General features: G+C 40.7%; 1 protein-coding gene, 1 long non-coding RNA gene and 1 pseudogene across 3 annotated transcripts in view; 2 read left to right on the top strand and 1 right to left on the bottom strand.

Annotated features, from left to right (window-relative positions):
* Nucleotides 1-9,947, top strand: part of LOC308248640 — a 30,906-nt gene extending 20,959 nt beyond the window's left edge. Inside the window, exons 3-6 of the long non-coding RNA XR_013960631.1 lie at nt 4,522-4,761; nt 7,185-7,302; nt 8,381-8,531; nt 9,009-9,947. This is a non-coding gene — a long non-coding RNA (uncharacterized lncRNA). The remainder of the gene's footprint in view (nt 1-4,521; nt 4,762-7,184; nt 7,303-8,380; nt 8,532-9,008) is intronic.
* NFE2L2 (NFE2 like bZIP transcription factor 2) overlaps nt 1-25,479 on the bottom strand; it is a 152,286-nt gene that overhangs the window by 53,447 nt on the left and 73,360 nt on the right. The gene's annotated exons all lie outside the window — the stretch shown is intronic.
* LOC308248211 (small ribosomal subunit protein eS6-like) lies at nt 22,360-23,071 on the top strand (annotated as a pseudogene). Its single transcript has one exon. The product of its transcript is annotated as a small ribosomal subunit protein eS6-like (transcript).

Here is a 25,479-nt window from a genome sequence, read left to right as displayed (position 1 = left end):
AACTTTGTAGCCTTGAGCGGAGGCTTGGGCCCACCAGGGCAGGAGGAAAGCTTGGCTTCCTCCATTTCCAGGGGCAACCCAAGCCTCCTGCTCTCTCTGTGACTGCAGCCATCTTGGTTGGGTTAATTTGCATACTCGCTCCTGATTGGCTGGTGGGCGTGGCTTGGGGTGTAGTGGAGGTGTGGTCAATTTGCATATTACTCTTTTATTAGATAGGATAATGAACTCGCATAAAGAGAAACTAAAAAAAAATACAAACCACCAAAAAACAATCCCATTTACCATTGCAACACAAAAATTAAGGTACCTAGGAATAAATTTTTTTTTCTTTTTTCTTTTCTTTTATTTATTTATTTATTTATTTATTTATTTATTTATTTATTTATTTTTAAATAAATCTTTATGGTTCAGATTATTACAGGTGTTCCTCTTTTTTTTTCCCCCATAGCTCCCCTCCACCTGATTCCCCACCCCACACCATGCCCTTACCCCCCGCCACTGTCTTCATCCATAGGTGTAAGCTTTTTGTCTAATCTCTTCCCGCACCCCTCACACCCCCTCCCCCCTGAGAATTGTCAGTCCACTCCCTTTCTATGTCCCTGATTCTATTATATTCACCAGTCCATTCTGTTCTTCAGATTTTTTATTCACTTGATTTTTAGATTCACTTGTTGGTAGGTATGTATTTGATGTCATTTTGTTGTTCATAATTTTTATCTTTACCTTTTTTCTTTTTCTTCCTCTTCTTAAAGAACACCCTTCAGCATTACATGTAATCCTGGCTTGGTGGTGATGAACTCCTTTAGCTTTTTCTTGTCTGTGAAGCTCTTTATCTGACCTTCAACTCTGAATGATAGCTTTGCTGGGTAGAGTAATCTTGGTTGTAGGTTCTTGCTGTTCATCACTTTGAATATTTCTTGCCACTCCCTTCTGGCCTGCATAGTTTCTGCCGAGAAATCAGCTGACAGTCGTATGGGTGCTCCCTTGTAGGTAACTAACCGTTTTTCTCTTGCTGCTTTCAAGATTCTCTCTTTGTCTTTTGCCCTGGGCATTTTAATTATGATGTGTCTCGGTGTGGTCCTCTTTGGATTCCTCTTGTATGGGGTTCTGTGTGCTTCCTGAACTTGTGAGTCTATTTCTTTCACCAGGTAGGGAAAGTTTTCTGTCATTATTTCTTCTAATAGGTTTTCAATATTTTGCTCTCTGTCTTCTTCTGGCACCCCAAAAATTCGGATGTTGGTATGTTTAAAGTTGTCCCAGAGGCTCCTTACACTATCTTCATATTTTTGGATTCTTTTTTCTTTTTGTTTTTCTGGTTGGGTGTTTTTTTGTTTCCTCATATTTCAGATCTTTGGTTTGATTCTTGGGGTACGTTGATCTACAGTTGAGTTTCTGTATATTCTTTATTTCAGACAGTGTATGCTTAATTTCTGACTGGTCCTTTTCCATTTTTTTTGGCATTCTCATTAAGATCCTTAAAGGTCTCACTAAGTTCCTCAGCGGTTTTTAGAAGATTCTTGAGTAACCTTATAAATGTGGTTCTGAACTCTATGTCGTCCAGTAGTTTGCTTTCCTCCATTTCTCTCATTCGTGACATGTTTCTTTGTCTCTGCATTTTGCTGCTTCCTTGTGTTGATGGAGTGGCTTTGTGTGGTAGGTGACCTATAGGGGCCAGTAGCTCAGCCTCCCCAATCACCTGAGGTGGACGCTCTTGGTACACCCCTTTGTGGGCTGAGTGCAAAGTCTTGGTGTAGTTAAGCCTTGATTGCTGTTGGTACACTGGGAGGAATTGACCTCCAGGCCAATTGGCTGTGAGGACCCGCTGTGTCTGTAATGGAAGAACTGCTGTGCTGGAGACACGCTTATGGTGCAGGACTTGTTTCAGTGGGGCTTTGGTGCTCACTGAGTCTGCCTCTTGAATGTGTCACTTATGGATGTGAGGAGTTGAAATCTGGTGTCTCACACTGACCACTAGGTACACTGGCTTCTGGATCTCCAATGGGGTGCAGGTCAGCTACTGTCTGAGGCTACCCAGCAAGCGCTACAGCAAGAACTACAGTTTTCTCCTCTTTGCTTGGGGTTTGGAGGTTTTGGAGCTGTCTGACCCGGACTGCAAGTTTGCTAGGTTAAGCTGCGATAGGGCAGGCCATTCATATGCTAAAGTCGCTGCTTGGAGCTTGGGTGGGTTTGTAGGTTGTGCGGGGCGGGGTCTCAGGGCATGGCTAGGCTAGGGCGTGGCAAACAGCGATGGCTGCCAGTAAGCCGGCTCTGTGTCTCCAACCGCGTCCCCGCGTCCCGCGCCTCAGCACAATAAACAATTATTCTTGCATGCAGCCCTGCAAACAAGCCTCCCTCACTTTCCGACCCCATGAGTTTGGGTCCCCCGCGTCTCCCCAGAAACTGGAGTTCGGAGTAATCGGGAGCTTGTCTCCCTTTGGGTTGAAAAAAGCAGCGCTCCCAGTCGCCCGTCGCCAGCCCTATTCGCGCGCCCCCGTATCTCAGCTTTTCAGCACTTGTGCACCTCTCAATGCTGTTTTCTCTTTCCTTCTAGTTGTAGAACTTCCACTCAGCCAGCTTTCCTGTGGTTCTGGGTGATAGACGTTTTGTCTTTTAGTTGTAGTTTTGAAATTGTTGTGCGAGGCAGCAGTTTAGGTATTTACCTACGCCGCCATCTTGGATTCTCCCCTAGGAATAAATTTAACCAAGGAAGTAAAGGATCTGTACTGAGAAAATTACAGAATGCTGAAAAAAGAGACAGAGGAAGACATAAACAAATGGAAGGATATTCCGTGTTCATGGATTGGTAGAATTAACATCATTAAAATGTCCATCTTACTCAAAGCAATCTATAGATTCAATGCAATCCCCGTTCAAATACCAACGACATACTTCAAAGATCTAGAACAAATCTCCAAAAATTCATCTGGAACAAGAAAAGATCCCAAATAGCTGCAGCAATCTTGAGAAAGAAGAAGAAAGTTGAAGGGATCACAATACCAGATATCAAGCTATATTACAAAGCCACTGCTCTCAAAATTGTCTGGTACTGGCACAAGAACAGGCATATAGACCAATGGAACAGAAATCGACCCAGAAACCGACCCAAGCTATTATGCCCAATTAATATTTGACAAGGGAGGCAAGAGCATACAATGGATTGAAGACGTCTCTTCAATAAATGGTGTTGGGAATATTGGACAGATACATGCAAATTAGACCACCAACCTACACCATACACAAAAATAAACTCGAAATGGATAAAGGACTTAAACGTAAGATGGGAAACCATAAAAATCTCGAAGAAGCCATTGGCAGCAAAATAGACATTTGTCGTAGCAATATCTTTACTGATACAGCTCCTAGGGCAATGGAAACTAAGGAGAAAAAGAACAAATGGGACTATATCAAAATAAAAAGCTTCTGCACAGCAAAAGAAATCATTAACAAAACAAGAAAGCCCACTGTATGGGAGAACATATTTGCCAATGTTATTTATTTATTTTTAAATGCATTTGCTCCAAGCCCCGGTCTGTCATCTGAAATACAGATACACAGTTATCATTTTCGGGTAGTTGGGAGTTCAAATGCTGGAATTAGCACCTACTAACTCTGTGATATTGGGCAAGTATTGGGTGGCCTCACATAAACTTTCTGATATTAGGCCTTTTTTGACCTGCAAAAACAGGAATGCTACATGGTTAAGCCTGATAACTCATTCTCTCTTCTCCCTGAAATGCAGATAGGCACCAACCTACCTGCAGAGGACCCACGGGAGCCCAGAACAGACCAACACACACTCCCTGCTCAGTGGTGTGGCTGCCTCCTCTGCCACCACAGGCAGAGAAGCACAAGGGCCCAGAGACTCCACCAGCTGAACCTAGTGGGGCCAGATGCTTCCGGGATGTGGGACACTGACAAACCAAAGTGGATCAGACACCTTAGCTGAATGTAGAATTTCCTTCCAATCCCAGGATTAGAAAAGAAGAATAAGGCCTTTGACTCATTGCTACAGATTTTTCAGGTTGTTCTGAGAACTGAAGATTTTGTTTTCCTCTCAGTTCCAGAGCATAGCAGAGGGCTTTTATGATGGGGTTTTGCTCTAACAAAACTAGGCCCCATCTTTAGCTTTATATCTGTGTTTATAGCAACCACACAATGCACCTGTCTTATTCAATTTAAGCATATACCCACACGTGCACATACATTGCGAAGCAAATACAAAACAAATTAGATAACCTCATCATTATCAGAGTACAAAAAAGTTACACTGGATTTTTTTTCTCTCAATAATGAACAGGAAGCAATAAAAAGAGAGGAAATGTAAAAACATTTTGCTGTGGTATTAGCATTATAACTAAATAAAAATTATTAACTTAAATAAATTCACTTGGCTTTTTATATCTCAAGGAATCTAGGAATCTAAGAAATAGCTTTCTTACATATAATGAGGAAGTACATCTTTAAGTCTCTTAATATGTTTCTTCCGTATAACACTCCTGTGTCTTGCCTGTTCTTTTCTAGTTCATTCTTTTGGCGCTGAAGCAATCTGTTCACAGAAGACAACATCACAATCCTTAATTCAAATGATAGCTGGGAAAGTCTTTGGACTCCAAGGCCAACACTTCCCTACTATGAAGATCCCAAAGATATGATGTCAGAAATCTAAAAAATAAAACAGAAGAGAGGAAAAGAAAAGAGAAAAGACAATAATCTTGAAACTGGCTTGGTTTAAATTATCTCTCAAGCTGGACTCTTTCAAATGTGAGAAAGTTCAACGCTCAACATGTATTAACAAACGGTGTTTACAACAGAAATGGTTGGCTGTGCCGAATAATGGCTTTGCTCTTTGAATTAATTCCTTCCTGGTGACAAAGACTGAGCTCATAAACTACTGGGTATGGCTAGGCAGGGCACTTTTGTTTGGCTTGGCTCTCTTGAATGAGTAGAAAAGACTTGGTTAGACACCTGGTATTTTGTGGCCAGTAATTATAATACTATTGTTACTGTGCATTACCGAAACTTCATTTTTTGACCAAAAGCCAACTGTACTCTTTAAAGCAAACTTCTTTTGAAAGATTAGTGTGCTTTGAAATGATTTTAAAATCCAATCCACTTTGCAAATAGGATTTGGCACAAGTCAGATTTTTTTTTCAAGTGATGTTTCGCTTTTTCAAGTGATATATACTAGTGGCCTGGTGCATGAAATTCATGCACGGGGCGGGGGGTTCCCTCAGCCCAGCCTGCACACTCTCCAGTCGAGCATCCCTCTCGCAATCTGGGACTGCTGGCTCCTAACAGCTCACCTGCCTGCCTGCCTGATTGTCCCTAACTACCTCTGCCTGCCTGCCTGGTCAACCCTAACTGCCCTCCCCTGCTGGGCTGATATCACCCCTAACTGCCTCTGCCTGCCTGATCACTCCTAACTGCCCTCCCCTGCTGGCCTGATCTCGCCCCCAATGGCCCTCCCCTGCCAGCCTGGTTGCCCCCAACTGCTCTCCCCTGCTGGCCTGATTTCGCCCCCAACGGTCCTCCCCTGCCAGCCTGATCTCGCCCCCAATGGCCCTCCCCTGCCAGCCTGATCTCGCCCCCAAATGCCCTCCTCTGCAGGCCTGGTTGCCCCCAACTGCCCACCCCTGCTGGCCTGATCTCACCCCCAACAGTCCTACCCTGCTGGCCTGATCTCGCCCCCCCTGCCCTCCCCTGCCAGCCTGATTGCCCCTAACAGCCTCTGCCTCAGCCCCCACCACGATGGCTTTGTCCAGAAGGAAGTTGGACATCCAGAAGATGGCTGATCAATCTGCTCTAATTAGCATATTACCCTTTTAGTAGTATAGATAGATTATATAGGATAGGATTGCTTAAATGGGGGGTAGGGGAAAGCCTTTTTCATCAGGGGGAGATGCTCTTGGCAGACAAAAATACATAATCTCTATATCTGGACTGATAGCCAGCCATATGCACTATACTGCCAAACCGGTCATTAAAAAATTGAACCACTTTCTTACACCTTACACCAAACAGCTGTTGCCCTTAAAACCCCTCCTCAGCCCCCACCTTAGGTTCTGCCTTCACAGTTCACCCAGATTAAGTTCTGATTGGTCAGTTTCTGTGCCAGTCAGCTTCAAAAGCTCTGCCTCCTACGCAGCCATTGGCTCCTTGCAGTTCACCCAGATTTGGTTCTGATTGGTTGGTTTATATGCGAGTCAGCATCTTTGGGCCTATCAACAGGATTGATCAGAGAGGCAGGGCTGATCAGCAGCCCCAGTGGAGGCCCAAGAGAAAGAGAGGTGAGGCTGCTGGCCAGGCCCCAAGAGAAAGAAAGAGGCAAGTGCTGATCACCAGCTGCCACGGAGGCTACAGAGCAGACCCTGCTTTTCTCTCCAGGTCTCTCTTCGGGCCTGATCAATAGCCCCCTCAGCAGTCAGTGCTGGGTTGGGGCACCTGCAGTGGCAGCAGTCAGTGCTGGGTCACCATGGCAACCCAGCACTGACTTCCAGTTGGTTGAGCCTTTGGTTATTTCGGATGTTATGGACACTGGGTTTTTATATATTAGGATTTCTATTGATTTCAAAGAAAAAGGAAGAATGATAGAGAGATAAAAACATCAATGATGAAAGAGAATCATTAATCAGCTGCCTCCTGCACGCCTCACAATGAGGATTGAGCCCACAACCTGGGCATGTGCCCTTGACTGGAATCAAACCCAGGACCCTTCAGTCCACAGGTCGACGTTCTAGTCACTGAGCCAAACCAGATAGGTCAAAAATTAGGTTGATTTGTAATGGAATAAAGATATACTTCTTGCATACTTGAGTTTGTATATTGAGATCTGTCCCTAATTTAGTTTGAGCTTCTGGGGAAGACAGTGTGCTACAGTGGAGGGCCCACTAATGTGAGAGAGAGTTGTGTGACTTTGAACAAGTCATGTGACTACTCTGGATCTCAGGGTCCTTGATTTATAAAGTGTGTATATGGTGCCTGCCCTGACAACTCATAGTGCTGTTGTGAGAAATGGGATTCTGCCTGTGGAGTCATAGAACACAGTGCAGGGCAAGGAGACAGACTAAATAGTATCAAATACAAAGCCTAATTAGAAGAAAAATACTATGTAATAACTCTAAGTTACATGAACTGGAAGATAGACTGGTTACTCAATTTCATTTTTCTCTTCCTGACACACAAAGGCAACATTTCCCTGCCTCCCCTGCAGTTAGGATGGGGCCCTATCATCAGGTTCTGCCAGTGGGATGCAGCAGAAGTAATGGAGAGTGCTCGCAGACTTAGCCACAAATCCCACTGTGTGTAAGTATATGTACTGTACTCTCACCTCCCTCTGTGGCAACTGTGATGGGCAAATGTTGAAGATGATGGTATTTTATGATGAAAGGAGAATGAATTCCAAAGTCACTTCTTGGAGGAGTTGTTCAGGAGTGCCCCCTACTTACAGTGAATTGTGAAGTACAATGTAAACTTTTATCATAAGTCAATAATATTTTGGGGTTAATGTGTTATCTAGTCTATCCTGATTAGCATAGTAGGATAACAATGTATTATTCTAACATGATATATACATATCAGGTATGTATATGTATCTTATGAGGTGTCAGGGCATGAAGAAGTGGCTCAGTCTCTATCTTTCTTTCCAAAGTATGAAGAACATAAATGTTCAATTTGTGTTGTTCTTGAGCAAAGATGTCACAAGCACAAATTACGATGACATTCAAGTCTATGGCTTGTTCATTAGATGCATATTTACCTATAAACCTGGGGGAAATTGCTCACCTGGAGTTGACAGACCCCAGGCTCTTTGCATACCTCATGGAAGCTGCTGAGGTTTTACCTTGCATGACTGTCTTAGCTAGGAGACAGCCCCTCCCTCCTCCACTCAAACTCTCCATGGACACTCAGCATTGTAACAGAGAGGACCCAGGAGATGCTCTTGAACTAGGCAATGAGGAAACCCATACTGTAGGGAACACCACCATTACAAAACATCTCAAAGCAGTACGTTTTGCAGGTTTGCTTACTGCTCCCTCCATTCCCAAAACAGTTTCAACATGCACACATCTGCAGCTTAACTTCTGTTCCAGCCACCAGAGCTGTACTCAGACCAAAACCTCACTGCAGTGCTGGAGACTGTCCAGCTGCAGACAGCAGGACAGTGATGCTTTCCCCAGAAATCACACTTTCTTTGTCTAGGACTGGCAAGGAAGCCCCATTATCTTTGAGGCCCTGGGCTTCAAATGTCCTCTGTGGCATGCCTGGTCACCACCCCCTCTGTGGGTAAAGCTTTATTCTAACGCCTTTGGACCTGTGGGTAGCATCCCTAGGGAGGGCTGATAACTTCTTTCCTTAACAAGAATTACTTCCTTTGGACCAGTTAACAGGCTTTGATCCCTGGAGAATCCTGACCAGTGGGCATGCTGACTTGGGCGACTGGTCACACAGGACAAAGGAAGAACCATGAATACAATGGGAAATCTGTCAACAAAATGGAATAAAATCTTAAATCTTCCTCCTAATGAAGACCGGTAAGTGCAACTGTACTTTGAATAAATGGTGCTGACTTTCAGAAAAAGAAGGCATTAATATACTTTCTCTAGATATTATTATTATTCTGAGAATTGATTACCTGAAGAATAAAGATACTTTGTTTCTAATTGTTGCTTTCTGAGAATTGGTAACCTGAAGAATTTACTTTGACTGTTTCTAATTGCTGCTTTCTAAAATAAATGCTTTTAAAATAATATTACCACTATGTGCTTATTGCAGTACACTTGCCAAGTACAGAAAGGTATATAAAATGTTTTAATAACATCTATCAGCTTCTGCCTTTTGATACAGTTAGCCATGTACATGTCTATCTCTCCTGTACATTATATGTTTCTTAAGGAAAGAAATCATAGCATTTCTTTAACTTTGTGTAGCTCAAACACCCAGACACAGAGCCTTGAATACAGTAGAGCACAGTAAATGTTTATGAAATTAATGCCATTGAATTAATTTAGGAAAGTTGGTGTTTTCACCTACCTTTGTGGACCAGAGTCTCCAAGGTTGAAAACAAAATAAAGAAAAAGATACCTGCAATCAAGATTAACTATACCTGGCAGGAGTGGTGCCTGATTATGGATTCTGCAGCCGGACAGACGTGGTCTAGAACCCATCTCTGATCTTATTAGTGGTGTGGACATAGCGAGGTTATTTCAATGCTCTGAATCTCTGGGGCCCCCACTCTTGGACCCAAGCTGATGGAATGATTGATACCTGAAATATTGATGCCTGGAACTGTCCCAATTTCAGCACTGAAAATTCCACACCCTGGGAAACTCCTCAATCTTAGGTGAACCAGAAACACGGGTCACCCTACAGAGAAGTGGGACAAATCACACACTGGCTCTTGAAGCTTCTATTTGAAAGCAAAACACAACACTTCTGCTCATTTCAGTGACTCAGGCAAGTCACATGGCCACAAAGAACTCCAAGAAGTAGGGACAAGTCATCCCAACTATATCCAGGGGAGGGGACCTGGAAATATTTGGTTGCCAGCTCCAATGACTACCACACCTGCTTTCTCCCTCCTGTCCCATCTGGGTTTATAGTCCCTCAGGTGACTTTCAGCTCTAGCACCTGATCCTAGAACATTTATTGTCAATGGAATTCTGTTCCCCCTGCTACACTCTAAGAACAGCATTGGTAAGTAGATGCTAAAGACAGTATCAGCTTCTCCTTCAATGAGATCCATTCATTCATTTATCGATTAGTGAATTCATTTATTAGACAAATGCTGATTGAACCCCTGTTGTGCTGGAGATGTGCTATGCAATATTATGTAATCTTCAATACAATATATTTATAAGCCCAAGAAATAGTGAGCTGGTAAGATTAGACTTTTACTGTGCTGTATATAGATCTCATTTCCTCTATTAAATTATTTTGTATTTTCTCTTCTGCTTCTCAACATTCACTAAATAGACTGAATTTAGAAGCTTCAAGTAAGTTATATTATAAAAGTGCTCAAACTAATACGCTGAAGCCTGCTTAGCCAAAGAGCACTGCTGGGTTTGGGGAATGGGATAGGACTTAAAACTGGTAAGCTGTGGAGCTCTTTCATACTTGATGGTCCCTGTCGTTTGATTTTATGCCGTAAGTGTGCCATTAGCCATTCCCAGATGCAAGTAGCTGCTTCCAAAGGTCTAGGTCATAGTGTCTCAATCATCTGTGGAACATTGAAAAACCCATGCCCAGGCCACATCCTGAGCCAATTAAATCAGAATTTCTGGGGTGGGGTGAGACTCAGGCATTATTTTGTAATGCTTCCCAGGTGAAGCCATTGGCTCTCACATTTTAACACGCATCAGAATCACATGGAGGGCTTGTTAAAACACAGCTCTCTGGCCCCGGCCAGGTGGCTCAGTTGGTTGGGTGTCATCCTGTGCACCAAAAGGTTGCTGGTTCAGTTACCTGTCAAGGCACAAGTCCAGGTTGCAGGCTAGGTCGCTGGTAGGCAGCCGATCAATGCTTGGCTCTCACATTGATGGTTCTCTCTCTCTCCCTCTCTCTTCCTCTGTCTCTAAAAATAAATAAAAAAATATATTTAAAAAACCCCACAGATCTCCGGGTTCCATCCCCAGAGTTTGTGACTCAATCAGTCTGGGGCAGGGCCTGGGAATATGCATGTCTAACAAGTTCTCAGATGATAATGTTGCTGCTGGTCTGGAGACCGTATTTTGAGAAGCACTGGTCTAGGAGATGTCCAGTATCCTTAAAAAATGAATAGGATAGTGACAGGGAGGTCTATTTTTGATTTTTATGATCTCTGGAGGAGTATATAGTATGATAGTATGCTATATATTTTGCAATCTTTTAAAAACTATACCTAGCTATACAAATTGTTTTTTACTTAAGACTATATCTTTTAAAAAATATATTTTTATTGACTTTAGACAGGAATGGAGAGGGAGAGAGAGAGAGAAACATCAATGATGGGAGAGAATCATTGATCAGCTGCCTCCTGCACACCCACATTGAGAATCAAGCCCACAACCCAGGCATGTGCCCTGACTGGGAATTGAACCGTGACCTCCTGATTCATAGGTCGATGCTCAACCACTGAGCCACGCCAACCGGGCAAGACTATAACTTAAGACTATATTTTTACTTAAGACTATATGTATTTCATATGAATGCATATGAACTTGCATTATTCTTTTTCATGAGTCTGTATCACCCCACTGCAGCTGTGTGGCATAAGTTGGGGCAAATTATATTCAACCTCCCTATGCCTTGGTTTTCTCAACCATAAACTGGTGAGAGTAGTAACTCTTTTCTCACTGGGTTGTTATGAGGACTAAATAAGAGACTACATATGAAACAGTTCAACACCTGACACAAAGCAAGTCCTTGGTAACTGACACAAAACAGAAAACAAAAAGACAGGACCAGACAAGTACCCCTGAGACAATGGTGGTGACCCAGATTATCTCATCTTGATTTGGGCCTCTGCTTCCATGTAGCACGAATGGTTCCCAGTGACCCCTACATTTAGGCTACACAGTTATGCTGCACTGATGGGGCTTGTGTTACAGGCATGGTATGCCTAAGGGGTCTGGCACTTTCTTTTTCTTTTTTTTTTAAATATATTTTTTATTGATTTTAGAAAGGAAGGGAGAGAGATAGAAACATCAATGATGAGTGAGAGTCATTGATTGGCTGCCTCCTGCACGTCCCCCACTGAGGGGGAATCGAGCCTGCAACCCAGGCATGTGCCCCTGGCCGGAATCGAACCTGGGATCCTTCAGTCCGCAGGCTGACGCTCTATCCACTGAGCCAAACCGGGCGGGGCGGGTCTGGCACTTTCACTAGAACCAATGTGACTTCCCTGAGGCTCAGGCCCTTGCCTTTGCCTTAGGTCCTATCACAAGAACTAACACAGACTAAGTGGGAGTTCTAACACTAGAACCTTCAAAGGACTGATGTGCCAAGAATGAGATTTAATGCTGACTACAGGTATAGGAGGCTTACCTGGAGAAACCGAAGCTGAAAGGAAAGTGACTTGCCTAAGATTACACAAAAGGAAATGATGGAGGTAGAATTAGTCCAGGAGAAAGCATTGCTTTCCATTGTGCAAAAGAGTCTCCAGGTCTCTCTCTGATGAAAGGAATGGTGTTGCCCAGGTAAAGAAATTATGAAGATGATGCTGGACTAGGATAAGAATGGCTAATTAACGTCCCTTGAACACCATGGATCAGTTGCTGTATTTAGCACTTTATATGGATTATTTTACTTAATTCTCATGACCCCATGGCTGTGTTCACTGTGTGCCAGCTGCTCTTCTAAGCACTTTACACATTCAGATTCATTTCATTCTCACAATCCCACAAGGTAGGTACTAATATTATCACCATTGTACAGATGATGAACGAGGGACAGCTAACTTACAAAAAGTTAGTGAGTAGTGGGTTCACAGTTCTGACCCAGATACCTTGCTGTTTGGGTTGGATTTTTTATATTTAAAATTATTTGGTAATTAAAAAGAGTTTTTTTCCAAACTATAAAAGAAAGTTTATTTAGAAAGTCACACAGAGAGAAATGAGCCGTAGAAGAAATGGGCTCAGGAAACAAGTTAAAGAGGCAAAAGAAAGGCCTTTGGAACTTAGGAGAAAGAGAGAGAGGCAAGGAAAACATCCCTTGGAAAGGCGCAAGTGTGCTCCATAGAGAGAGCCGCCTCTTGTTGGATTTTTTTAAATTTCAGGTGGAGGAGGTTGCATTAACACACTGTTTAGTCCATAGGATCCTCTCTTCATTGGTCTTTGCAAGACCCCTCTTGGGTTTTATTTGTCTTCTATCTACCTACCTACCTATCATCTCCTCCCATTCTGTTCCCTCTTTTTGGAACAGTGGTTCCCAACGTGGGGCACACACCCCACGGGGGGGGGGGCAATTTGATTTATAAGGGGGCAATTCTAGAATGAGTTATTAACAGTGATTTTTTTGCATTTTTTATGGTTCTAGGGGGCCTCATATACAGTATATAAATATATATGGTGACATATTTATGCATTTCAGTTCTCTATTATATGTTTTGAAACTTTATTTGCTACTTTTTCATATCACTTCATATTATTATTTTTAAACAATTTCTTAGTGATTTCTTCATCAGTACTTCAACTGTCCTTTTGTTCTTTTATTTTTCTCTTTCATGGATGTCATGTTCTTTGGGAGCTTGTTTAGACCAAGTTAATGGCCTTTTAGGCTTCCTCCACGTGAATAAGAGTTCACTTTTTGAATAATAAGAATTATATGTCACAGGGGGGCATCAGGATTTTAGAGATGCTTAGGTGGGGCATGGCCAAAAAAAGGTTGGGAACCAATGCTCTAGAAGCAACCATTCTACTGTACTTAATTAAATGTACATCTTGTTGTTTCTGTGAGTTGTTGTAAAATCTATGCTGTAACAGGTTGTGTGTTGTGTTGTGTGCAGTTTCTTATCCAGTCTTCCAAGGGCAGCAAAGGCCTGTGTTAAGACTGCTGCTGCTATAGGCTGTCCAAAAATGCTTGCCCTACTGTTCTAGAAAAGTTAACTTTCATACTGCCCTCAATCTAGATGTGCATGGAGCCAGCAAGTGAGTCTGAGGGCATGGAAATCATGTGGTCTTAGTTCCATTTACAACTAACACATTTGGGTTAATATAGTTACAGTAGATCTCGAAAGGTCAGCAAAATGAAAGGATAAGCTAGTCCAAGCATTGGTTGGAGGTCTGGCCTCACACTCATCCACTCTCTTAAACCCAGGCCACCCCAAATAATAATACACCACGTAAACACGATAGGCTTGCCATAAAACATGGCTTTAGGAAAACTCCCCTTGCCTTCCACTTCCAACCAGATTAGCACCCCAGGCCTCTGCAGAGGACTGTGTCCATCAACACTGGAGCTTTAGCAAAGCACCTAACTCACATATCCAAGTCAATTCCCGAGGATTAAGAAAACGTTCTAAAGCTAGAAGTGAATTAAATCTGTATAAACCAACCCATATAGTCATCCCAAACTCAGACCCATTTGAGGGCAGGAGCACCTCCACCATTCCCTAGTGTTCAGAATTCAACCTTCATTCCTGCATGCTTTTTTCTCAAGGTCCACATTTCAGCTGCCTCCTGGACAACAATGCCTGATGCCTTGTTGCTCTAAACTCAACAAATGAACTCATTGAGTTTCTCCCTCTCCCTTCAGGCCTGCTAGATTCTTACATTCATTCATTAATTTCATTTATTTATTTTTAAAATATATTTTTACTGATTTCTGAGAGGAAGGGAGAGGGAGAGAGGCATAGAAACATCAATGATGAGAAAGAATCATTGATCAGCTGCCTCTAAACCTGGGCATGTGCCCTTGACCAGAAATGAACCTGGGACCCTTTAGGCTACAGGCTAACACTCTGAGCTAAACTGGCTAGGGCTAGATCCTTACTTTTATCTTTTCACTCCCCCAAGCCAGAGATTCCTCCCTTTGTCTTGTCTTCTACATGCGATACATGTCAATATCAGTAAGTTCTAACCACCCAGTATCTCATTTCTCTATTCTCTCTCAGTGCCCACCACCTTTGCCTTTATTACTCTCACCATATAAATGAGTTAGTACGTTAGCACTCAGCAAACGGCAGCTATTGCCATCACACCCATCTCTCTTCTTTCTAATGAGTGTCACACACGGTTACCTACTCAGTTATGAAAGCATGGTTGTAAGCATGCCACTTTCCTGCTCAGAAACCTCCCGTGGCTTCCAAATTCCATTGCTTGATATATGCCCTGCACATAACTCCCATCTATTGTTACAGTAAAATTTTCAACATTCATTTCCCTTCCTGTGCCCTTTGCACCAGTTAAACTGAATCACTATCTCTGCTGCAAACACTCCACACCTTTTCACCTCCTTTTCCATCACCATTGTGTACAGTCCATCTTCTCAGAGTAACCTCTGTTCCCCCAGCTCTGCATTTTCAAATACTACTTATTCTTCAAAACTCAATTACCATGCCACTTTCATAAAGCCAGCAATGAATGCTTTGCTCTGCCCTGCCCCCATAATTGGAAGTTATTGCTCCAGCCTGAGTTTTCATAGCTCTTTATCTAGACCTCTTTTACAATACCAAACATTTCCTTTGTGTATTAGTTTTTTTTTTTTATAACAATAGACATCCTTTGTTAAAATGTAATGCTCTTTTCATTTAATCCTCCTAATATCTCCATAAGGTAGCTACTATTATCCCCATTTTGTAGGTTAGGAAACTGAGACATGGAGAGGTTAAATAATTTATCCAAGAATGCTTAAGCGGTGAAGCCAGGGTTCAAACAAACAGAGTTTACACTTCGTAACCACGACTACACAAGACAATAGACAAGGAGCTCCTGGATAGCAAAAACCCTTGTATGCTCCATCCTTGCAGGTCACAAAGTACATAATGCCATTCATGACACTTTAAAGAAGCCCAGTAAAAAGATGTACAGATTTGATGGGTAAATTCATGATTATTCTATGGTGTTTGATGCAAATACTGTGTTCCTTTTTCCTACTGCTCCCCTTCCGTTTCTTTCTTTTTTCCCTTCAGCCTGTGATGAAGACAATAGTTATCAGGAAGGGCCGAAGGGCCTCTTTCTACTCTAAGGAGACTTTGGAGGGGTTCTCCTAGGGAGAAGAGGCTTCCAGAGTAGCATTCAGGCAGCAGCCTTCTTCAGCTGACAAATGCTCTGCATTTTATAACCTCAGGTCATTCCAGAGAACAAACCTTTTGAAATAAACACAGGGGAATGGACGTTTATTATCTCCAGATGGACAGAGCAGCCTTGGAAGATGTAGAAATAATTCTGGTATGCCTGGATCACACGTCTGTTATCTTCCAAAGGGACAGAAAGATCCTTTCACTTTGAAGTGGTACCTTGTGTTAATTAAGAAGCCAACTTGGACTAAATTCTGAAGATTGAACCTTTCCCCATCCAGATTTTTCCGGTTTGCTTTTTATTTAACTTTGCATCCCCTTCCCCCTTTTAAAATACGGTAAGATATTAGGTTGGGTAGTGTTAACATAAAAAACATTCAAACCTCTAAATAATTTTTTGTGAGTTTATTTGAGCCAAACTGTCGACAATTGCCAGGAAACAGAATCTCAACGTATTGGGATAATGCTCCGGAGAATGACATTTTCATGAGTGTCACACATGGTTTTATACATTATAATCAAAGGATACATAAGTGGGTTACATGAAATCCATTGGTGATAGGTTAGGGAGGCGGGAGAAAGAAAAGCGGGGAAACCTCTGGGATTGGATAAATAGCAAAAGGATAGACACATACTTCTTTTACTTAAGTGGGTACAGGAGAATTAACAGTCAACAATTAACATGATAACAATAACAATGAAGGAGTTTATGGTGCATTTGGTTGTGCCCTGAGAGGCCAGGAAAAAAGGTAAGTTACAAGTTATACTGACATTTCACAGGTATGTTATCTTAGATGCAAAAAGACAATAGGCTGTTAAAGTAAAGGTTGACCTTTGTCAAGGAAGATGCTGGCCTAGGACACGACTACGCACTATAAACGGCTTTTAATTAAAGTTTTAATTTCAGCTCATCCTTTGTGGTACTTTAGGTCTTTGAGTCTGCCAGACTGCCATGCAGGCCTTCCCTGAGCTTGTCAGGTTAGCATGTGGCCCCATTTTTTCATCCACAGTAGGAACACACACACACACACACACACACACACACACACACACACACACACACTTGCAAAACTGTTGTTTTTGAGTAGTTACCCAAGATTTAGATGTTATTTTATGAAACAAGGATGAAAGTAGAATGTCCTTTCGGGCATTACTGGAAGAGGAAGTATGATAAAGCATATCTGTATAATTTTAATTTTTACTGTTAGTGGTGGCTGGTTGAGCAGCATTCACATAGAAGGTGCCCAATAAATATTTATTGAATGAACTCCATACTTAGATATTTGGGCTATAACAATATAAAATATAATTTCAAAATTGATGGTGCCACCTATTGGTGAAGATATAAAATGTAAAATGATCACTTATGTAATAAGTTACTTCATGTCTCCCAATCATTTGTTATTTATTCCCACAGAGATTCTAAGAGTAATTTGAGGAGCTGGAAGGAATAGCTTGCTTGGTCCATGCAGACATGAGGCACTAATGTTTTCAATTCAGTTGCTCTCTACTGGGTACTTATTAAGGGCATAGTAATTAGGAAGATATCAGAGAAGTGAAGATATAACTAACCCCTTACCTTCAAGGGGCATCTTATCTGGGTGAAAAGAGAAGACCTACCTCCTGAAAACAATCAACAAATGCAATGAAACAATAAATAGTTTGACATTATAATGCTCATTCAAAATATATAGTATATTTTATATGTTATATGGTAACCATACTTTTTGGACTCCCAGGGCAAAAACATATCACAGTGCCTAGAACTTAGTAGGCAATTGATAAACACTATTGAATAACTGAAGTCTTGGTTAGATACATGTAGCTTATAGAATTTAAAATCCAGACAGGCAAAACAGATCAGAAAATATGTGTGAACACAGGAAGTCCTGTGGAGGAAGAAGTTTGAGTTCTGTTCTGGAAAATCCCTCAAGGGATTTATAACCTAATACAGATGAAGCCAGCAGCGTAGGCAGACCTCTTCTGGTCTTGGGTTTGTGTTTGAGCTTGGCGTTTTGTAATGTGTTGTGCCAACCCACACTTTCTTTTCTTATTCAATGACTGAGTTTTTACTCAATCCTGGTGAAGTCCAAAAGTAAAGGAGAAGAAAGTGGCAGATAGGAGGTACTTGCAAGACTGTAAACATACATTTTACTCCTGAAGTCTGGTGCACAGGAGTAATATCTGGAGTATGCAAGTGGCCTAGAAAAGTTGTTCCTTCCTCTCTTCAACAAACTCCACTATATACTCCAAAATAATTCTTATAATATTTGGCAATATGTATTAAGTCCTAGAATAGCATATATTTTGATCCATTACTTTCCCTTCTAAGAAAGTATGCTAAGGAAATAATTAGAAATGTGAACAAATGCTTTCTGGAACAAAAAGAAAAATCTGTACTCAATATGGAAACAGTTGAGTGTTTTGCCTTCAATGAGCATCTGTAGAGAAAAAAAGAGAAACTTGTTTTTTTGGGTTTTTTTTTGCTATAGAGATGAGACAATTCTCACGTGCTATTAAAAAATATGGCACAAATGTGTATATGTAGGTGATGCCTAAATAAAAGGATTACGGGTTGTTTTGATTTTATTTTAGTGTAAGAAAGTCTTTGAAATTCAGTGGGTAAAATTTAGTTTATCCATTCTGGTATTTCTCCTTTCACTGTTTTTGATTAGACTATTTTACAACTTTGTAGAGGAAAAAGTTAACATATAGAAAATGGATAACCCTAGCTGGTTTGGCTCAGTGAATAGAGCGTCGGCCTGCGGACTAAAGGGTCCCAGGCTCAATTCCGGTCAAGGGCACTTGCCTGGGTTAGGGGCTCGATCCCTAGTAGGGGGGTGCAGGAAGCAGCCAATCAATAATTCTCTCTCATCATTGATGTTTCTATCTATCCTTCCCTCTCCCTTTCTCTCTAAAATCAATAAAAATGTATTTAAAAATAAATAAAACAAAATAAAAAGAAAATGGATAGTAATGGACAGTTTCCTGTCCATAGCTATATAAATGATTCCCATTAATACATATACATGAATTTTGTCTGGTAGATAATATAAATCACCATAAAGCAAATCCATTTGAACTGGCTATAACATCTTACTGGTTCCCTCATTAATTAATGAGTTAAAAAAATCTTTGATATGTTTTCATTTGCTATTTAAATGAATCATAATTTTACCTTTTTTGAAAGTTTTGCTTTAATACTCTATACTTCCTATATTCTGAACTTTCTACAGTAAACATGTCTGGCTAACTTTTTTAATTGATTTTTTTTTTTTTTAGAGAGAGAGAAGAAGGGAGAGGGTGAGAGAAAAGGAAACATTGATATGAGAGTTGAACGTAGATCAGCTGCCTTCTGCACGCCCCCTGCTGGGGATCAAGCCTGCAACCCAGGCATGTGCCCTGACCTGGAATCGAACCAGCAATCTTTTGGTGCATGGGACAATGCTCAACCTATTGAGCCACACAGGCCATGGCTGTGTTGCTAATTTTTAAGCAAACTTTTAATTTAAGTACAATATGCATACATACTTAAATTTAAATATAACATGCATGCATACTAAATTAAAAATGCATGTTTTAAGTAAAGCATGCATGCATATATAGGTTTATAGCTCAATGAATTTTCACAGAATCAATACACCTATGTAACCAGTCCTCAGATCATGGAACACATTATTTCCAACCCAGAAGTTGTCCCTGTGCTTCCTTCCTAGTCAATATTACCTCCCCACCAAGTAGGTAAATACTATCCTGATTTCTAACATCAAAGATTCATTTTTTCTGATTTTTACTGAATTTTCTATCCATGGAGTCTTATGGTATATACTCATTTGTGCCTGGCTTCCTTTATTCATCATGATGTTTATGAGATTCATCCATGTTGTTGCATAAAGTTTTAGTTCATTCATTCTCATTGCTGTGTAGTATTCCATTATGTGAATAGATTATAATTTATCTATTCTACTGTTGATGGGCATTTAGATTGTTTCTGGTTTTGAGCTATTATAAATATTGTGCCTATGAATATTTCTGTACATATATTTTGGTGAAAATATGAATACATTTCTGCTGACTATCATAAATATAAACTTAAACTCTGAAAAATAAGCTTTCCATTTTTCTCTACACAAAATTCTTCTGATTAACACAGTATTTTAAAATGTAAATGTATTCCGGAAGAATTAATCCTTATTCATGCCTTATCATGAATTCTATAATCTGATTATGAGATCAAGAACTAGTTGAGAAGTTTCCACTGGTACTGAAGGATGTGAGGAAATAATCAAGGGAGGGAAAAGGAGTGGGAGATTTGGATCTGATAGAAGACAGTGAGTATTGGGACATTAGGGGTGGGGCCAGGAAGAAGAAGGCAGGAGATGGGAGATGAACTAACTTTTCCACTCAAGGTCTTGGTTGTTTGCCTTAGCAGAGAATCACTACAATGATTGTTGACATGGTTTATTTGTTTTAAGTAGTTTATAGCTGGCAAAGTGCTTTCATATGTTTTACTTCATTTGATTTCATTTTCACAAGAAGGTTGGTCTTTAATAGCAGTTCTTATTTTAGACATTTAGAGCTTGAAATTAGACATCATGGTTGGACTGATAGGTGAGGATTCCAATTCCTCCCCATTGAGGCCAAGCTCCATGATCTAAGCACACCTAGTTCATCCTCTCCAGATCAATTTGGGACCTCCCTATCAGTGCCCTTCTCAGAAGTAGGGAAATAAGGAGGAATTAAAAAGCAGGAATAAAAAAAGGAATAGAATTCTGATACATGCTAGAATACAGAAAAACCTCAAAAATATTATGTTAAGTTAAATAAATAATCACAACCAAAGAATATCAACAACAACAAAAAAGCAGGAGGAGCAGAAAATACACTGTCACAATCACTTTTTAAAAAAATATATTTTATTGCTTTTTTACAGAGAGGAAGGGAGAGGGATAGAGAGTTAGAAACATCGATGAGAGAGAAACATCAATCAGCTGCCTCCTGCACACCTCCTACTGGGGATGTGCCAGCAACCAAGGTACATGCCCTTGACCGGAATCGAACCTGGGACCTTTCAGTCCACAAGTCGATGCTCTATCCACTGAACCAAACCGGTTAGGGCACAATCACTTTTATTATCAAACATTGTAGACTCTAAGGGACATGTCCAAGATCTATCATATGTAATCAAGGGCCAAAAAAGATAGGTCAGACTAGTTGGGGTTACACTTTGGCCTTCTGCTAGAGGGCACTGGCCCCTTTTATCCCCCCTAAAACCTCTGAGGGGTAGGGTGGAGTGGGTGAGGGTGGTGTTAAGATCTAGGATAGGCCCAACTCAGCAGGCTGGTGGGGGTGGGCATGGGAATAATTGTTAGAATGGCATTAGAGTTGCTGAGCACAGTCTGGAAGGAAATATTAGATATCTAAAAGTTCTGGGTAAAATGGTGCAATGGACAGAATATCCTAGAAAAGTTATGGTAAGTTTGGGGATGCAGTTGGGTATTGGATAAGTGTTTTAGCAGCAAGTCCAAGATCTTAGAGGTGATGAACAAAGAGACCCAGGTTGAGGTGTTGTCAGGCATCTTACTGGAGCTAAGAAAACAGACCTTTGTCTCAAGAAAGATTTTCAGAACTTACATCTGACTTGTAGCTGTTTGAGATTTCCCCAAATATGGTTCAGCAGTCCTAATTTCAGATGACAGGGGAGGCAGCGGTGGTGCCAGCCTCCGGTGAATGGTCAGGCAGAATGGGATTCACTTGAACATCCCCGATAGGTACTCTTCTTTGCCCTTTGCTTTTCAGCACCCTGAGGAAGGATTAAGGCTGATGCATGCCAACCCTGTCAGTGGGCTCACTCTAGCTTGGCTAGCAAATTGTTGTTGACAGCCTCCAGGTGTGTGTTTTCTTAGAGATGGATTCCATGCATGAAAAATGCAATTCTTGTTGCCAAGGCATTAATTTAACTAGTAAACAAGGTGCAAAATGCTAAAGGGGAACATGAAGATTTTCCCAGGCTTCCCACTTGGGCTTATCGAGAACTGCTTGTCTGCTTCCCACACTTAAAGGCCCAACTACTCTGCTGTACATAGCATGTTTTATCCTTTTTTCTTAATAAGTATTTTAAAGCTTGTTCTTATACTTTAGAACCCCAGCATTATACACCCATAGGGAGTCTCTCATTTAATTTGCAGAATAAACAAAAAGTAGGATTCCCATTTTAAATCTATAAAAATAAAGGAGCCCAGAAAATTAAATTATCCTTCATCACATAATAAGGTATTAAAACTGGAACCCTTGTAATGAGGTATCTATCCATGCATCCATTCTCCATAGAGCACATGCAGTCTTGGAGTGTCACTCTCTACAGATCGGAACCATTAACCCTAAAACTTGGTCAGGTGACCACCTGCGACAGATTTCCACCGGGTTGGACCCCAGGCAGCATTCAGCTGCATCTTACTCTCTAACTTCTAAAGTTGCTAAAGGATTTGCTTATCCCACATGCCAGAGATAAATGGTTGGTTGCTTGTCCTTTCAGGATTTCAAAATTATTCTTTGGGGACAGCCCAATCCTCATCCCTCAGGTTTGCAGTGAGAAACGTGGATAAGCTCTTTTTCGTGGCGCCTCAGAGGCTGTCAGCTGCTTCAGGATGAAAGCTCAACATTTCTTTAAAGCCACCGGTTTCCAGAAACTCATTGAAGTGGACGATGAACGCAAACTTCGTACGTTTTATGAGAAGCGTATGGCCACAGAAGTTGCTGCTGACGCTCTGGGTGAAGAATGGAAGGGTTATGTGGTTTGAATCGGTGGTGGGAACGACACCATGGCTGAGTCCGCCTGCTGTTGAGTAAGGGGCACTCCTGTTACAGACCCAGGAGAACTGGAGAGAGAAAACGTAAATCTGTTCCGGGTTGTTGCATTATGGATGCCAATCTCAGTGTTCTCAACTTGGTCATTGTAGAAAAAGAGGGAGGAAGATATTCTTGGTCTCACTGATACCACTGTGCCTCATCGCCTGGGGCCCAAAAGAGCCAGCAGAATCCGCAAACTTTTCAGTCTCTCTAAAGGAGATGATGTCCACAAATATGTTGTGAAAAAGCCTCTAAACAAAGAAGGTAAGAAACTAGGACTAAAGCATCCAAGATTCAGTGTCTTGTTACTCCACGTGTCCTGCAACACAAACGCAGGCATATTGCTCTGAAGAAACAAGGTACTAAGAAAAACAAGGAAGAGGCCGCAGAATATGCTAAACTTTTAGCTAAGAGAATGAAGGAGGCCAAAGAAAAAAGCAGAAACAGATTGCGAAGAGACGTAGACTGTCCTCTCTGAGAGCCTCTACTTCTGAGTCCAGTCAAAAATGAGATTTTGTAACTAACAAATAAAGGAGAGCAAATAATAATAATACAAAAAGAAACGTGGATAATTCATCAGTGAATTCCTTTTCTATGTATCTTCAGTTTTCTGAATGACTTTTAAAATTTATATAATAAAGTAGTAGTGCACTTAATGTTTCTGCTACAAATGTCATTTTCCAAGTATATTTCAAACTCTGAAAATATTTTTCTTACTGATGTATATCAATTTGAGTTTCTTAAAATTTTAAAAAGCATTTTATACAAGGAAAAAGAAAAACAATTGGGCTAGTTATTAGTACCATCTGACACAAATTGGAATTTGATGAGGTGTGTTTTTTTCTTACAACTTTGAAAAAGCTTTACTTATTTTTTTGCTGTATCAATTTTATGATTTTAATTGTTTACTGATTTTTTGTGTTTTTTTTATTCTTTCAGGTTAATTTATTTTGCTTTTTTCCTTTTCTAACTTCTGCTTTGGATGCATAACTACTTAATATTAATTTCTTCCTATTCTAGTAGTTAAAGTGTTTAAGGTGTACCTTTGTTTGCAAGTAAAGTTTTATTTTCCTATAGTTTTAGTATTTTTGTTATTGCTGCTTTAGAGATAATTCTATTTTAGTTTTGATTTCCTTTTGACCCAGAAGAACTTTATTTATTTATTTAACTTTTCAATTGAATTTATTGGGGTGCCTTTGGTTAATAAAATTATGTAGGTACTATAATACATCAATACAATTCTATAATACATTATACAATTCTATAATACATCATCTGTATATTGTATTGTGTGTTTACAAGTTAAGTCTCCTTCCATTACCTTTTATCCCCCCTATAACCTCTTCTACCTCCCCCATCACCTCTTTCCCTCAGGTTGGGATTGGGTGAGTTTTGTAAGATACAAAACTATGGTATTGTGATATTATTAAAAAAAAAAAATGAACCGGGTTTCACAACCTGGGGATGCACCCTGACTGGGAATTGAACTGTGACCTCTTGGTTCATAGGTGGACACTCAACCACTGAGCCATGCTGGCCACTGGCTAGGCTGATATTACAAAGTGCTCTATTTGGGGCAGCAGGAGGAAATGAGATGAGTCTAAAAACATAGTTGAGTCATGAAGTCTTGTTGCATTTGGAAAAGAGAATGAGCCATTGGGTGCCCACAGGCCAGGTGAAGGAGGAATGAGAGCTATGGATATGGTTAAATTTTAAAATATAGCTTTCTATATTACAAAAGGAACACTTCCTCATTATTCAAATAGAAAATATGATTAAAGAGAGAGGGGGAGAAAATAAAATATACCTTAGTACTACCACTGATTACTAATATCTGCACTAGCTTTCCATAGTTTTGGGAATTAATGTTTAAATTAAGGAAGGGAGGAATGAGAATTACCTTTGAAAGTACCTTAAATCACTGTGTTGGAATAAAACTGTTGCTTCCACAATTGAGCACCTAATGAAGTAGTCGCATTAAAAAGCCATTTATTTAAATGTAAACAAGCAAAAATAAAAGGATTTGTTAACATTAGAATAACACACTGCATGACCAGACTCTTAAAGTATGAAAAACTCGTGGGACCTGAAACGGGTCACATTCACATCTCCTCTTTCAGATATACTTTGGGTAAAGTTCAAGCTAGTTGAAAGGAAGGTAAGGCAGAAATCAGCACTCCATTTAAAATGTTCTCTCTTGCTCTTTGCCTCCTCTCTTCTTCTCTTCTCTCTTCTCTCTTCTCTCTCCTCTCCTCTCCTCCCCTCCCCTCCCCTCCCCTCCCCTCCCCTCCCCTCCCCTCCCCTCCCCTCCCCTCCCCTCCCCTCCCCTCTCCTCTCCTCTCCTCTCCTCTCCTCTCTCCTCTCCTCTTCTCCTTTCTCTTTTGCCTTTCGCCCTTACCAAGTTTAGGTGTATCCTAGTGAAACTAAGGGCAAAATGGTGTGATGTTATTATATTAACATATATTTATATCTATCCTTCAATTACTTTTAAAGTTACCAAAATATATACATACTAATGAAGATTTTCAAATGGTACAGAATGTATAAAATAAAAAGGGAAAAAATATCATCTCCTTTTCCCATCCTCCTGTCTCATTCCTCCTCATTCTTCCACTTGGAGAAATGGAAGCAAGACACAGAGTTGGGTTGGGAAGTAAAACCAGGAGGAGTTTCTTTTTACACCTTTATAAATTGTGTTCTTTGTGAGAGTGTGTGTTTTAAAATCATTTTAGTGAGATTTGAAGAGCAAGAGGAGATTAAATACATCTACTTAGTCCACCACCTTGAACCAGAAGCCCTTTAAGAGCTTTTAAAACCACACTTACATTCACACATTTACTTTACAAAAACTGAATCATTGAGTACATATTGGTTAGTTACCTGTTTTTGTCCTTAATAACTTTTAGACATCTTATCAC

The sequence above is a fragment of the Plecotus auritus genome (genome assembly GCF_963455305.1).
Source record: "Plecotus auritus genome assembly, chromosome: 5".
Taxonomy (NCBI): Eukaryota; Metazoa; Chordata; class Mammalia; order Chiroptera; family Vespertilionidae; genus Plecotus; species Plecotus auritus.
Note: the sequence above shows the minus strand (reverse complement) of the source record. Positions and strands in the feature narration are given on the sequence as shown.